Source organism: Myxocyprinus asiaticus, chromosome 7, assembly GCF_019703515.2.
Source record: "Myxocyprinus asiaticus isolate MX2 ecotype Aquarium Trade chromosome 7, UBuf_Myxa_2, whole genome shotgun sequence".
Taxonomy (NCBI): Eukaryota; Metazoa; Chordata; class Actinopteri; order Cypriniformes; family Catostomidae; genus Myxocyprinus; species Myxocyprinus asiaticus.
Genome location: NC_059350.1, coordinates 6297066 through 6314457, shown reverse-complemented (window position 1 = coordinate 6314457; position 17392 = coordinate 6297066). Strand labels below are relative to the sequence as shown.

The following is a 17392-nucleotide window of genomic DNA, read 5'->3' as shown; positions in this document are numbered from 1 at the left end:
AAATATTGAATAATGTTGATGCTGCTCTTTTTTTCTTTTTTCTTTTTTTTTCATGCCATGAAAGTGAATGGTGACTGAGACTGTCAGTCCCATACATTTTGCCTAACATCTTCATTTGTGTTCAATGAAAGACAAAAATACAGGTTTGGAACTACATGAGGGTGAGTAAATTATGAAAGAATTTTCATATTTGGGTGAATTATCCCGTTAAACAAGGTGTCTGTTGCAAATTGTTGTATTTTGATTGTAGTTGTAGCAAATTTTACATTTATTGCATGGCTAACATTCATGATTATTGACTGTTATGTGGTGGGTATGATTATCGATGCATGGCTTAATGTGAAAGCAGTGACAATGCTTTTTGGATGGTTTTTGGTAAATGTTTTGGGTCCCAACTCATCCCGAGACTCGTTTTCAAGGGTTATGCAAATGAAAACAGTACTGGCATGGTGCTCATGAATTCTTCCACCACAGTCCCATTTAAAGCAGTTCAAGAACTTCAAAAAGAAGAGACTTTGATCCACAATATTATCAACTCCAGCTTTTTTATGTTTCTAATTTCCTCATCTGAACGCTTGTTTTCATCACGAGCCAGCTGTTGTTTCCAGCACCACCCTGCTCTATGTGTTATTATGTGTTCTGCTCTTTTCCTACGCCTTGTAAAAATTCCCTTAGTTCTTTTGTGTGCAGCGGATGAGTTGGAGCCAGATCTGTAATGTCCGTGTTTCTTTACCATGTTCCTTTAGTCTTTGGACTCAATGGGAATTTGCTGTTGTTTGATCCCATCTAGAGCCAAAGAGGATTCCTCCATCACAAACACTATTATAGCATTGGTGAGGACAGGGAGGACATTGATGCAATTTGAGTTTTTTGTCCAAAATCTGTGAACAAAAGAACACACACATTCATACAGCATATGGTTTGATTTCTTCCCCTTCCTTGTTGGGAAATTTGTGCGATCAACTTGACCCAGTGATTATCAACAGCATTCTGAAGTTTCTGTTGATGGCTATCACTTATGGTTAAAAACAGTGTAAGGCCACATCCACACAAAACCTTTTTCATTTAAAACTCAGTTTTTCGTTTCCTAACGTCATCAGTTTCCAAAGTATGCGGTAATAGAGAGCATTTCAGAAGTCTCAATTTTTTGCAGAGGAAAACGCTGTTCCAGTGTGGATGAGAGGTGCAAACGTAGCAAAATGTATGTTTACAAACGAAAATGTATTGGTGTGGATGTGACCTAAGGCTTTGTTCACACTGCACAAGAATCCAATCTTTTTTGCTTTTTTTTGTTTTGCTTTAACTTTGTTTATTATTATTTTTCTCCATTCACAGTTAAAATAAAAATGAATAATCATTTGACTAGTTTAACAGCTGTGATTGATTGTACATTGTTGTCACAGGTGCCGCAAACTTCTAACTCTTAGCCAGTGCTAACTGGCCTGTCCTCCTTTGGCAGCAATAACCTCAACCAAGCATTTCCGGTAGCTGCGGATTAGACCTGCACAATGTTCAGAAGGAATTTTGGACCATTCTTCATTGCAGAACTGATTCAGCTCAGTCATATTCTTAGGATGACTGGTGTGAAGGGCTCTCTTGTGGTCATTCCACATCTCTATTGGGTTAAGGTCTGGGCTCTGACTGGACCACGAAAGGTGGATTTTCTTTTTTGAAGCCATTCTTTAGTGGATTTACTTCAATGTCATTGTCCTGCTGCATCACCCAATTTCTACTGAGCTTCAGCTAGTGTGCAGCCACCCTGGCATTATTCAGAGGATATCTTCATAAACTTGGGAATTCGTAGTGCTGCGTGTTCTTCCCAAACAATTCAACATTAGTTTCATCAGACCACAAAACATTTTCCCTTTAGCGTTGTGGAGTGTCAGTGTGGTCTTTGGAAAACGTCAGGCGTGCAGCATTGTTTTTGTTAGAAAGCAGCGGTTTCCTTCATGGTGTCATGCCATAGACACCATGCCTGTTTAATGTTTTCTTTACAGTAGACTCATGAACAGAGATGTTAACCAGTTCCAATGATTCCTTCAAGTCTTTAGCTGTCACTCTAGGGTTCTTTTTTACCTCATTGAGCATTCTGCGGTGTGCCCTTTGAGTCATCTTGGCTGGACGGCCACTTCTATGGAGAGTAGCTACAGTACTAAATCATCTCTATTTATAGACAATTTGTCTAACTGTGGACAGATGAATATCTCTTCGAGATAACTTTGTATCCCTTTCCAGCTTTATGCAAAGCAAGAATTCTTGATCGTAGATCTCTTTTTTGCGAGTGTTGGTCCACGTCAGCAGATGCTTCTTGTGAATAGCAAACTCAAAATGTTTGAGTGCTATTTTGAGTTTGCTTCACATACTTTTTCTTGCCACTATATTGATGATCTACTGTGAATAAGAAAGTTTTTCTAAGTTAATCGATTTGAATATCAATTGGTCATTATCAATATCGGCAAAATCAAATATCGGTCGACCTCTACTTGAAATCCGATTTGATAGTTAAAAATTGCACAAATTCTAAAAATTCTGATTTTAATTATAATAATTATAATTTAATTATTACAATACTAATAAATAATATTTAACATCTCAAATCTGGGTTTGTAAACATCCCTTTTTTTTGCTGTTCAGACTACTAAAGACTAAATGGATTTGAGTTGTACTCTAAGGCTGTCAAATTGAAATTCGAATATTCGGATAAAAATGTCTTTAAAATTTGAATGTCATTTGAATTTTGGTAATATTTCAGTGAAAATTAGAATTTTGTTTCTCAGATTTTTGGTGCCTGTCTGAACAAAGTCTAAAGGTACTAAAGTGCCAATCAGAAGCAGGGTTTGCTACTTCAACGACTGAAATTAGAATGCAGGATTTATACTTTGATGAGGTTTTCATATTGTTTGGCAGTCCGCATATCTGTTGTTGGAGCATCTGGCTAGTGTCAGACCTTTCAAAATAATTCCCAGGACAGAAACTTGGCTACAACTCGGTTTAAATTTCAAATTAAAGAACCGTGTACAGTTTGCCAAAACACCTCATGTTTACATGCACCAAAGATCTAAAAGATCTCATTTAAAGAGGTCGTGCCCTCTTGATGCTAAAGTGGCGTGTGTGTTCCCAAAAAGGAATTGGGTGTCCTTATGGGTTCTCTTTCCTTTTTTTGAAAATGTTTATGAGTGATTATTAAGAGTTCCTGTGGCGTTTGATCTTTCTCTTGACTTGTTTTCCAGGTTCCTGGTTCGATCCCTATTCAAGATGTGAGGCCACACACCCTCACTCCTGAGACTGAAACAGAAGGCGGCAGAGGCCGACCAGATCGACCAGATCATTGAGTACCTCAAACAGCAGGTCCAGCTGCTGAAGGAGAAAGACAGTAAGTTGGAGACCTGGAAGCGCAAAGCGTACCGTAATTTTCTGCCCACAAACAGTTACATATGCAGGGCAGTATTTGCCCCCTCTAATTGATTTTCAATAATCACAGTAAATGGTAACGTTGAGAATATCCCTGTGATGAATATGTTGTTTGGTGTAGTTGTGCAGGCCACCGTTAGAGAAGAGAAGAAGCTAATGGTGGAGAAAGCCAAACTCAAGAAGGACATTGAGGAACTGAAGAGACAACTTCTGGAAAAGGAAAGGAGGTACATCATCACCATTCATAGGAAATCTTGAACCATACACAATTGCTTCTCTAAATGTAATAACCTGCTCCGACTCAAAAACGACTTTCTTTTTCACTTGACGTCACAAATTCCTCAAATTTCAACCCCAACTACTTGTCACATAGAGACCACTTTTCAAGATCCAGTCAATTCCTGATTGATAAAATAAAGTCCCACCCTTCATTTTGTTCTTGTTGAATATCCTGTTTAACTTGGAAATGCATCAGATTATGAAACTATGAGTTGCGAACATTACTTCATGTTGACTTTAGCCTTCTGAGACCCCTGCGTAACTGCTGTGTTCATTTTCCATTCCCCTTTTTAAATTGTAACTAGTAGCCCCTAAGAAACATGCAAACATGCAAAATAAAAATAAAAGAGTTTTTAGACCAAATAGTTTTCCTAAAAATTGATTTCCTCATATGTGGACAGTGAGACTAAATTGTGAAATTTTAAATAATACCAAGCTATAAAAAGTCAGATTTTTTTTTCCATCAAATTGTTTATGTTTCCAGTAGTGTTGGTTAGTCATGTTTTTGAGGTGTTACAGACATTACATCAGAAATTAGCATAAATAATTCTGATACAAAGTATTGGCCAGCATCATCCAATCACTGCTCACCATATTAAAATAAAATTATACATTATAAATTCTGAATCTATGTACTAATTACCATTGTCCCATGTCTGCCAAACATGTTGAGTGTTCCAAACATCATCTGCAGCCTGAAACTGAACATTAAATAGGAAGTTTGGAGTGAATGCACTTAGCTGCATAGAGAGCTATTGTATGGTCCCTTGCTCCCTATTTAGTGAATGACTTAACCTCCAGTGTGCTGTGTGTCTGCACTGGTCTCAGAACAGTTTGAAATGCACCTTATTTTCATCCTAACTCCATATAAAGCCTCTGAAAGCAACATTTTCCAGTTTTTGGATGCATCCATTGATTCTCAATGTGATAATGCACAGTAAATATAGGATATTTTATCTAAAACTGAGCATACAGTTCATAAATGTGGTCGTTGTGTTTAACAGCGTGCCGTTTCACGTTAAATTCATGCTCAAATTTTAAAAATGGCATATTGGTTGAAAATAGAGACTCTTTTAGATATATTTTGACTCAAACTGGTTTCAATGTTAAAAATTTATTAGGTTTCTTACCAGAGGTACAGTAGTTTTTTTTGTCATTTCAGCCAAGCACACACTCCTAACCATGCTGTTTTGTCACATGACTCCATACGTCGAAAGTTTAACCCTTAACTGACAGCACAGAGTCTCCTGAACTGAGATCAGTCAGTTTAAATGAAATGTAATTATGCGTTGCGTATAGCGAACGCAAAATACAACAGCCACGCATGTGGACGTGGGGTCGCACAAGGTTAAAGCTGAAGTATGTAATTTCTGCGCCACCTAATGGAATTGTAAAAATTATAATTAAAAAAATTATAATAAATATGACGTTGATCAAACAAACAGATAGTCCCGCCCCCAACTTGCGGCATTGGTCGAGTCAATGTTATTGTGTCTCTTAAAGTGGGTCGCTCAAAACAAACCAAGGAATTTTTATAGCGCTACAGAGAAACAATGTTTACAGTTTTCAAGAAAATTAACCTATGAATGGCTTACTTATAGTTGTGCATATTAAGTTGGGATAGGAAAAAGTATTTTAACACTGAAAAAGTTACATACTTCAGCTTTAAACAACTCCACATTGTCTTTATAATTGAGCTGTTCAGTTTGTAGTCCTAAAGCCCAGAGGAAAATTAGCATGTTTAAGCTATGGGTTCCCCAAGGAATTTCCAATGATTTTTTTTTTTAAAAATGCTTTTTGATTTATGAGTAAAATAACATCTGTGCTTAATGAATGATTGTCAATTAACAGTTGTAGTTCTTACATAGCAGCTTGTTAGCAACTTAATCTTTAAAAGCACTTCAAAATTCACATTTGAGGTATGACTGTGTGTAATTTATGTTGTAGAACAAAACATGAAAGTCGCTTCAAGTAATATTTACCACATACTTTATTATTATTTAACTCATAAATCTGAAAACGCTTTTCATCAAGAGGGAACCCATGGCGAAATAGCCTCCCATGTTGAACGGCTCTATTAGACAAATAAAATTAGCATTTACAATTCACAATGTTTTATTTCTGGCAATAACAATGTAAAATAATGTGATTTGTTTGTTGTCAGTGAAGGAAGTGCCAGAAGCACAGACCAGAATCCTGTGTGTGTCTAAACCGACAGCCCCAGAGCCACCTGCCCCAGCAGCCCCTTCTGTCCCTGCTGCTCCAGCCACAAAAACCCCACCATCCAAAGACAATGATGCCACCAAAAAGATGAAAGCTGAGAAAAAGGGTAATCTTACTTCTTGGAATATTAGTATGATTTTTATCTGTTCTTTTTGCAATAGTTATTCCTTTAAAATAGTTATCAGATGTGCAGTGGCAAAGTTGCCAGACTTTTCTGTTGATTCGTTTGAATTGGAATCCAAAACATGGTCAGAAGATCAGAAAAGTTCACCAGTTACACTTGGCTAACACAGAGCTTTTTTTATTTTTTTATTAGTAGAAAGCGTAGTACTTTGGAGAATCTACTCCCAATCATAAATATTTAAATCTGCTCTATTTGTTGTTTTATGTTTTTAATTTGAGTTAAAAAAAAAAAAAAAAAAAAGTATATTGAGCACAATTGAAAAGCTTAAAGGGATAGTTCACCCAAAAATAAAAATTCTGTCATTGTTTACTCACCCCTGTGTTGTTCTAACCCTATATGACTTTCTTTCATTTTCTTAACACAGGGAGAAATTGTGGAAAAAAATGTTGTGCTCAATAAGGTTTGGTGAGAAGCAAACCGAAATCAAATGTATTATTTAGTGAAAATGTTCACTGACCGTTGATCTCCTGTGTGCGTTCATGATAGGGCACGAGATCAACAGTTCACTCAGCCCCTCGCGACATTGGGGCGTTCAAGCGAAAACTCATTTTGTTTATCTAAAAACAGGTTCTCCACAGCGTTAGCGACAACACAGCTGCATACAAAACAGAGAACAGAACTTACTAAACATGTCTGAAGAGTTTGAAGTCAAAGAATTGATGCATTTCTATGCCCAGCCTTATTTTTTTGAAAGTTTTTGGATCAGTGCCAGTTCACAGTGGACGGAGTTACCTGCACGATGCCAAAAATAGAAAACAAGCGACCAGTAGAATGCACTGTTACTCGTCACTGCTGGTTAGGACAAAAACTCTGATTAACATAGGAAAGATACCTTTTATCGCATGCCATTTGCCATCAGGTTAGGACACGGTGTGACTGGGGCTGCCTCTAGCCTCCTTTATGTTTCTGTTTAATTTTGGAATGCACCGTTCAAAGAAATAAGGCTGGGCATAGAAATGCATCAATTCTTCGACTTCAAACTCTTCAGACATGTTTAGTAAGCTCTATTCTCTGTTTTGTGTGCAGCTGTGTTGTGTTCTGTTGTCACTATCCCTGTGACAGACCTATTTTTAGATAAAAGATTTTCGCTTGAACGCCCCAATGTCACAAGGAGTGAATTGTTTATTTCGTGTTCTATCACAAACGCGCACAGGAGATCAACGGTCAATGAACATTTGCACTAAATAATACAGCAGATTTCATATTGTTTCTCACCAAACTTTATCGTATGCTTTTATAACAATCATGAGTCTTGTGGAATAATTTATTAGACTTCTGAATTATACTTTTGCATTCTTTTGAAGCTTGAAGAGGTAGTCACCAAAAAACTGCCATTGTATGACATCACTGAGCACAAAATTTTTTCCCAATTTCTCCCTTTGTGTTAAGAAAAAGAAAGTCATATAGGGTTATAACTACACTGGGGTGAGTAAACAATGACTGAATTTTCGTTTTTGGGTAAACTAATCCTTTAAAGGAATATTTCACCCTCATGCCATCCCAGATGTGTATGACTTTCTTCCTTCTGAACACCAATTAAGATTTTTAGAAGAATATTTCAGCTCGGTAGGTCCATACATTGCAAGTCAACAGGGTCAAAAACTGTGAAGCTCAAAAACGTTCATAAAAGCATCATAAAAGTAATCCATAAGACTCCAGTGGTTAAATCCATTTCTTCTGAAGTGATATGATAAGTGTGGGCGAGTCAATATTTAAGTCCTGTTTTGCTATACAGTCTCCTCTCTGCCCAGTAGGTGGCGATATGCACAAAAATGTGAATCGCTAAAATTAAAAGAAGAATAACTCTTAGGAGATAAGAGTGCTTAGGAGGGCTGTTTGAAAGTGGTGATTATAGTAAAAAAAGACTTAAATATTGATCCGTATAGATAGCATCTGTTCCTCTGCCACAAATAAAATTATTTTGACTCGTTGCTCAGTTTGTAGAAACCAGCAAAAATCATGTTTACAGTAATGCGCTTACAATGGAAGTCTATTGGGCAAGACATTATTAGGAAAATAAACATTAAAATACACACTTTTTCCAAAGGATAGCCACTATAGACTAGTTTGATATTGCTTATCAAAGGAATGTTCCAGGTTCAATAAGCTCAATTAACAGCATTTGTGGCGTAATGTTGATTTCCACAAAAAATATTTTTTAATACATCCTTCCTTTATTAAAAAAAAAAAAAAAGCAAAAATTGCATGTGTGTGAGGCACTTACAATGGAAGTGAATAGGGTCAGTTCATTAACATAAAAATCACAGTTTCAAAGTATAGCCATAATATGTAAACGTTATGCATGTTAACATGATTTTAGTGTGATAAAATCACTTGCTAACCGTTTCTGTGTAAAGTTGTATTTTAAACCGTGTGTAATGTAATGTTTCTGGACTGGCCCCATTGACTTCCATTGTAAGTGCCTTACTGTAACTGCAGTTTTGCTTCTTTTTTTTTTTTTTTATAAACAAGTTGAAATACGATAGATAGATAGATAGATAGATAGATCAACATTATGCAACAAATGCTATTAAATTGAATATATATTATTCAATATTATTATTATACATATTGAACCTGAAACATTCCTTTAACCCTGTCTTTGCAAAGTTATATCCAATTTGTCAACTCCTGTCATGACTATGTAAAGCCAGAAAACCCTGTATTTCACATGATACGTGAACAAGGATACAGAGGTACCAGAAAGAGAAATTGTATGTGCAACATTGCATTGTTAAAATGAATAAAGGTACAAGGAGCAAATGTCAAGAGTGAATTCAAGTCTAACCCATTTGAGTTATAACAAATCTGAAGGCGAACCAGATTTGTAGACGTCACCTTCATCTGCAAGGTGTTAAATTTCTTGATGTTCCTGCCCTAAACAATAGAGCAGATGAAATGAATCAGTTTCCCTTTTATGGTTATTTATTATGAAAATTACTGTCATTTCAATTGACTGGAGTCCTTTCAACTTGGGAACGCTCTGTTCAAATCTAAGTACAGATCATGGACCAGATGTCAAACGTAGTTTCATAATTCTCTTCGTCGTCAGTGTTGATGAATGTTGTCTTTTGGTGAAGCTTAGAGCCTCTCTTACACTTTCATGGATGTTATTTTTTGGCAGTACTGTTTGCCCTCTCAAATATAGGCATCGAGGAATCTTGGCACATTCAGACTTTTAAATAAGCACAGAAAAATTAATCGAATTTAAATAGAAATTGTGGTATGGCCTTGTGCGATTTATTAAATCACATAAATGTTTCCAAAAGCTCTTAGAATATGCACAAAGGTAACCTTTTGGAAGACTTGCAGGGTGAAGTGTTTGTCCAAGAAAGCCCCCCACTCCTCAGTTCTGGAAATGGTGATAAAGTCATAATATTTTCAAATGACAAGGCATTAAAAGAAACAAATGCCATACTGAAGCCATTGTTGGCTGAACCGTTTTGCACTTTTGGGAAAAGCTCAGAAACAGAACAGGGTTGACAGACCAGTATAATTTCCACTTGTAGACTTTTAAAAAGTATCCCAACAAGTCCTTGGAGACCAATATCTGAGCTAAAAAATACCTTTCAAAGAGTTGTGTAAAAAGCACCTCACAAACTAAAAGCACATTTCCTCTGGTTGGACACGTAATGCCATAAAACACCAGAATGACACAAATTGTACTGGGCTTAGTACAATGACTCTGTAAACATCCCTTTTTCACATACATTTACGGAGTGCTAGATGATGATTCAGAACTTTTGCAAAAACAACCATCTTTGTCAGTGGAGTCTCAAACACGAAAATATCTGTGCAAAATAAAGTCACACTCTGGGGGAAAATCGTCAAGAATGAATTGGCTGTGCCGATACAGTCATATGTATATATATTGTGAATCTTTTTCTTGCAATGTTGCATCGAAACTTTCAATCCTTGTGAAGCTTATATTCTGAGATTTTGCCAGTTCTGCGTTTCTAAATGTGTGATCAGAGCCATCGCACTCAACATAAGAAAAGTAATTTGCTCAAGATTGAAATCCCGAAGATTTACTCTTTCTCAGGACACGATAATAACGCAATGTCAATTGGCAAAAAGAAGGAAGGCATGTTTGCGCTGGAGAAAATGACAATGGTTTAATTTAAATACTGGTTTGTGTGGTTGGTTAGGGATTAAGATGCGTTTTTTTGCACCAAAATACCGAAGTGACACAATTTGTTAGTGAATTCTTTTCTCTGTTCCTTTACGTTTTTGGTCCAGGTGAGAAGGAGAAGAAGAAAGTAGTGGCTCCTCCTCAAGAAGAAGCGAAAGTATATGTGTCTTGGTTGGATCTGCGAGTGGGCCGCATCATCAGTGCCTGATGCCGACTCTCTCTTCGTTGAGCAGGTGGATGTTGGCGAAGCGGTTCCGCACACCGTTGTCAGTGGTCTAGTAAAACGCATCCCTCTGGAGCAGGTACTAACCCCTCTACCTCTTTACAAAACACCTGTGTTTACCGTTGAACCCAGTTTTGGAGATTGTCTGAATTGCCGAATGCCTTATGTTTTAAAAACCTTGTGGTAATGCTTCTTCTCATTTTTATTTGGAAATTGATCGACGCAAACCTGAAGGTAAGATCATTCATTACAGCATTATATAATGTAATACTTGAGTTAAAAACTGTTTAAAACAGTTAAACTAATATTTAAACAGATAGAGCTGATTGGATAAGCCACTAGGGCTAGGAGTTGATACAGATTTCTCAATTCCGAAATTCGAAGCTCTCGATTCGATTTGAAATCGATTCATATGGGTATATTTCAGTTATAATGTCCCTCTTGCTTACATATAAAAGAAATTCTTTTCCAGCTAATGCTGTTAATTATACAGGGGACCTTCTAAATAGGAACATTATGAAAATATAAATTTTACTAATTTTATTTTATTAGTTTTTCATCATTTTGGTCACATTTTGGCTTTTTAAAAATGAACAATTCCACGTATTCAATCAATAAATAAGATATTATATTTTATATATAATTTAAATGTAATGTTAATAATAATGTTTATAGTTTAATTGTATAATTTGTACTATTTACAAGTATTTACATAGATTTTTTGAATACATGCAAAAACCGGTACTGTCTCTTTAAGAAAACCGGCATTTCTGTAAAGAGCATCTGTAGATGAGCGCATGTTAACGAGAGAGACTTGAATGGCTTTATCTCATCTGTGCCATGCATTATTAGAGTTAAATTTTTACTTTTTGTTGTTTTTTTATCAATAACTGACTGTAGAGAACAGAGAGGGTATTAAAAGAGATATTTTTATTCAATGACAAATAGGTCACGTGGATCTCGTCTTTGGACACACACACACACATTACACAGAACAACTTTTACTCTCAACATGCAGTGAAAGGATCTCGCTGTTGAATACTACACCACTAAACTACACAATTACTGGTGAGTGAAATGTAAACATTTACCAACCTGCTGCCAAATATATACATTTTATTTGCATAGCGCGAAATTTGGATGGAAATGCGAGTGGTTTCCTCTCATTGTAGTAGAGGGTTGCACATAGAGTAAAACACCGATCTTGGGATTTAAGAATCAATATCGAAATCGTTCAAATGTAGACCGCGATGCATCTGAAAATCAATATTTTTACCCACCCCTATAAGCCACATTAAAAGTAGTGATTAATTAGCCGATCAGTGCACGCCACTTGAATTATAGATTAATGCAGCAAACAACTATACGTTTTTAGTTTTTATTATTGAATAAAAAAAGAAATATTTATTTATTGGTTTACTTAACCCTTATGTATGTTATTTTGACCCGGATTACTTTTTTTTATATACATTTAATTTACTTAAACCAATTAGAATAAAATTCCTTGACATTTTTCACATATTGAATTTAAAACCACAAAAAATTTAAATGTGGACCATTCCCTTTACATTTTATTTGTTTTATTTCATTTTGTTACACCTTCTGTGTTCCCTGTCAAAAAGCCATTGGAAATGAATGGATTAGACTATAAAATACAGATTTTTTTTTTTTCTCCCCAATTTGGAATGCCCAATTCCCAATTTGGAATGCCCAATTCCCAATGTGCTCTAAGTCCTCGTGGTGGCGTAGTGACTCGCCTCAATCCGGGTGGCAGAGGACAAATCTCAACTGCCTCCACGTCTGAGACCGTCAATCCGCGCATCTTATCACGTGGTTTGTTGAGCGCATTACTGTGGAGACCTAGCACGTGTGGAGGCTTCACGCAGTTCTCCGCGGCATCCACGCACAACTCACCACGCACCCCACCGAGAGTGAGAACCACACATTATAGCGACCACGAGGTGGTTACCCCATGTGACTCTACCCTCCCTAGCAGCCGGGCCAATTTTGTTGCTTAGGAGGCCTGGCTGGAGTCACTCAGCACGCCCTGGATTCGAACTTGCGACTTCAGGGGTGGTAGTCAGCGTCAATACTCGCTGAACTACACAGGCCCCCCAAAATACAGAAATATTAAGTGTTCAGGAGTATCCCAGTCCTTTAGATGAGCAAATATGTGAATGTGTGTCTGCACACTTAAAGTCCTTGGACATGTGCACACATACACACACTCACACACACACACACACACACACACACACACACACAATGTGTGCATCATCTTTCCATGTACACTCATTTACTAAAAAGGAAGTTGACAAAAAGATCTAATGCAATATCTTTGGATAATATATGCAATATGAGTCATATTTTTTTTTAAATATATATATATATATATAATTAAAAAAAAAAAAAAAAATATATATATATATATATATATATATATATATATATATTACAAATCATACCAAAATAACCAAAATTGTATCATACATCATATAATTTAGTAAACAATCATAATCATATTTTTGTAAGAGCAAATATTTACACCGCAATATTGGAAAATGTTTTGGAATAGTCAAAGAAATAACTTGTAATGCTGTAAATCTCGCTACCTGTACCTGAAAGCAATCTTTGTTTGCCATATATATGAATGCAACTCTTGTTGATTAGGTGTTATGTCAAAATATTTTGAAGGGGGATATTTCACTTTTACGGTTTCATATAAAACGTCTGTACTACCACGCCTCATGCAGATCCATAAACCTGCTCCATTTGGTATTCACTGCATAGTCTTGCGTTTTATTTTCCAGAACGCTGAGTTTACGATTTGTTTAGGGGATTCCTAGCTGTGTTCTTCATTACACCTATAAAAAGCATCTGTTTCCTTCATGCATTTAATCATTTTGGGTTCCCCCTCTGGTTATGACTGAATTACAGTTGGTTTAAGTGCATTCCTGCAGTTGAATTAATAATGAATGTTTACAGTTCATTTTGCACAGGATTTGAAAGTGTATGAGATGAAAGCGCTTATTTTATTCATTCATTTTTAGTATTTTCTAGGGGACTGTTCATAAAAACTAATAATTCCATTATTATGTTATTTCTGCATTGTACAAGATGTTGTTTGTTGGAAAACATTGCATAACTTTGAGCTTTTTTCTGGATTGGACACAGTTGGGAAGAAGTCTTTTGTGGGTGGTTTCTCATTTTCTGGTGTCATGCGTAATATATTTCATTTTTAATATACCGTTTAACCGATAAAAGCATTACAAATAAGAAGTTCGCCTTTGAATGCTGTACCAATCTGTAAGCATAGTCATAATGAAGCTGTCTTGTGTTCAATTCCTCAATCTTTAGTTGCAGAACCGTATGGCTGTGCTTCTGTGCAACCTGAAGCTTGCTAAGATGAGAGGTGTGTTGTCCCAGGCCATGGTCATATGTGCCAGCTCTCCAGAGAAGGTCGAGATCTTGGATCCCCCCAGTGGAGCCGTACCTGGAGACAGAGTTTCCTGCCAGGGCTTCCCAGGTAACTTTCATATTTATACACAATAAAATTGTCATTATTTAGTCAGACCTTTACAGCTCTTGGAAAGCGTGTTAAAACTCTTCAGTACTACACTTTATTTGCCTCTTTGTTCTGTTGGCCTAGGTGAGCCCGACAAAGAGTTGAACCATAAGAAAAAAGTTTGGGAGCAGGTCCAACCGGATTTGCGCACTGACAGCAAATGTGTGGCCACTTACAAGGGAGCTGCCTTTGAGGTTGCTGGCAAAGGGGTGTGCAAAGCTCAGTCAATGAGTAACAGTGGAATTAAATAAAAAAAACTCTTTGCAAACACCAGATGTTCGGCAACAACTTCCTTCGGTGAGAAGAAGAGCCTATTCTTCAACCTCTGTAACTCTGCTGATGGAAAGGAAAATGTTTAAGATTAATAAAATGTTTGAATACTATTCCTTGAATGTCTCTTTAAATGCCACCTACTGAGTCTTGGTACTGATCAGTAAATAGATAGAATATGTGTTTGTATAGACAGGAAAACTTTAAAAACAAACTGCACTATAGTAATGATCAGAGGTTTGCTAACACCTTGTTTGGTACAGTAAAAAAATGTGTGTATATATATATATATATATATATATATATATATATATACACACACACACACACACAGTTGTGCTCAAAAGTTTGCATACCCTTGGAGAATTGGTAATATATGTACCATTTTTAAAGAAAACATGAGTGAGCAGGCAAAACACATTTCTTTTATTTCTTATGGGATTCATATTCAACTGTTGGTTATAACAGTATGGCACAATCATAAAACAAAACATAGCAACAAAGAAAAAAATAATGACCCCTGCTCAAAAGTCTGCATACCCTTAGTTCTTAATACGGTGTATTGCCCCCTTTAGCATCAATGACAGCATGACAGCGAAGGCTTTGGATATCTTTTTATATCCTTTTCCATCTTTATAAAGTTCCATTACCTTGTTACGCAGGTCTTTTGACAGTTCTTTTCTGCTCCCCATGGCTCAGTATCTAGCCTGCTCAGTGCATCCACGTGAGAGCTAACAAACTCATTGACTATTTATACACAGACACTAATCGCAATTTAAAAAGCCACAGGTGTGGGAAATTAACCTTTAATTGCCATTTAAACCTGTGTGTGTCACCTTGTGTGTCTGTAACAAGGCCAAACATTCAAGGGTATGTAAACTTTTGATCAGGGCCATTTGGGTGATTTCTGCTATCATTATGATTTAAAAAGGAGCCAAACAACTATGTGATGATAAGTGGCTTCATATGATCACTATCCTTAAATAAAATATTTTTTTTTGCATGATCAGTCATATTTTCAAAAACAATGCCAAAATTTCACAATTTCTGCGAGGGTATGCAAACTTGAGCACAACTGTATATATATATATAATTTATTCAATGTATTTTAATAATGTTATTCAAAATAATGTACCGTACTTGACATTAGACAATATATCTCATGTGTAATTAAATAATTTTATAGATTTTAGCATATTGTTAGATTTAAATGCAATTAAATTAACGATAAAAATTTTTTATTACATTTTAATTATTTCATTTAAATAATGTAATGATTATAATCTGCAGTATGTGACATTAGACAGTATATCTCATTTGCAGTTCAATAATGATATCGATTTTAGCATATTGTTACACTTAAATTAAACAAATAATTTTAATTACATTTTAATTATTTTATTCAAATAATGTAACTATTACAATCTGCAGTTTTTGACATTAGACAATATCTCGTGCAATTAAATAATTATATAGATTTTAGCATATTGTTACATTAAATTAAAAACAAATACATTTTTAATTACATTTTAATTATTTTATTTAAATAATGTAACTATTACAATCTGTAGTACTTGACATTAGACAATATATCTCGTTTGCAATCAAATATATATATTTTAGCATATTTTTACATTTAAATTTTAAATGTAATTTGTTAAAACATTAAAAATATATATTATTTAATACATGTAATTATTATAAGCTGCAGTACTTGACATTGAGTGGTATACTTATTTGCAAATTTAAAGATACAGATTTAGCGTATTGTTACAATTTAATTAAAAAAAGTTTAATTTTTAATTACATTTTAATTCTTTTATTTAAATATTTTATTTAAAAAAAATATTTAAATTGGCAATAAAACTCATTTACACTTAAATAGTGATACAGATTTTAGCATATTGTTTAATTTAATTTTCATTTATAGAATAGATATTTATAGAATATTAGTTAGAATATTAATTATTAGAATATTAATATTAAAAATAGCCCATAAATTGTAGCATCTTAAAAGTATAGCAAGATTAAATTGCTGGAAATTTGTAGATAAGACTGCACTATTTCTATTTTATAACAAACATTTACTTTTATGTATTTGGCAGACGTTTTTTTGTGAAACGACTTGCAGTGCATTCGAGCCATATATATTTATCAGTACATGCACTCCCAGGGATGTGACCCATGACCTTGCCATGCCAGCGTTATGCTCTGCCTGTTGAGCTACAGGAACATAAGACTAGGTTTTCTTTGCTAAAGTTCCATAATGGAATAATTATTCTTAACAGGCTTTTGAATCATTTTCATTTCCTCTATTTTAATCTTTTGAAAATTTTAATCTGAGCTTGGTCCTTCAAGCCATTTTGATTTGTCTCTTGAAAGGAACATGTTAGACTTTCTCACAGGAAGTGTCACTCCCTACTGAACGAATTCTGCTCTTGTGATCCACATTGTTCTATTTAACGGATGGATTTATACGTCCATCCCAACCCCATTCTTTCAAAAATAATTATGTCCATAAGTGTAGCTCAAAAACATAACCGCTTAAAAAAAATGTTACCACCTCATTTTGAATTTTTTTTTGCATTGTTTTAAATCTCTATTGCATAATCAAATAAATGTTTTTTTAGTAATTGCATGAAATTACCCAAGTAGTTTAGAGAAATGCTCTACCATGATCCCTTGTGTCATTCCTCTTTTAGGCACACCCTTAACTGACAGGTACATCAAATCAAGAATACAGCCATGCAATCTCCTTAGACAAACATTTGGGGCCATGTAGTGTATTTATAATATAAGTTAGAGTAAACTGTATACACTTACCTCATAGAAAATTCCACATCATTTTAGTCTGCCTTGTTTACGGATTAAGCAAACATTCTTCATTTATTGTTCAAACATTTGCAAATCAGCATCATGTCAACATCAAGGGTAAACTGTTTATTTGGAAGAAGACTGTGTGCGGTGAAGATGGTGAATGAAGGGTTCCTCTGGGGACTTCCTTCTTTTTCAAGCTTTGAGATTTGTTTTCCAAAGACAGGTCGTGTAGTCAGTTTTACACGACAGGATTTCAAAGCCAGAATGTCCAGAAAGACAACTGGTTTT

General features: G+C 35.3%; 1 pseudogene; it reads left to right on the top strand.

Annotated features, from left to right (window-relative positions):
• Positions 1-1574: 1574 nt before the first annotated feature.
• LOC127444283 (aminoacyl tRNA synthase complex-interacting multifunctional protein 1-like) lies at positions 1575-14400 on the top strand (annotated as a pseudogene).
• Positions 14401-17392: the final 2992 nt, after the last annotated feature.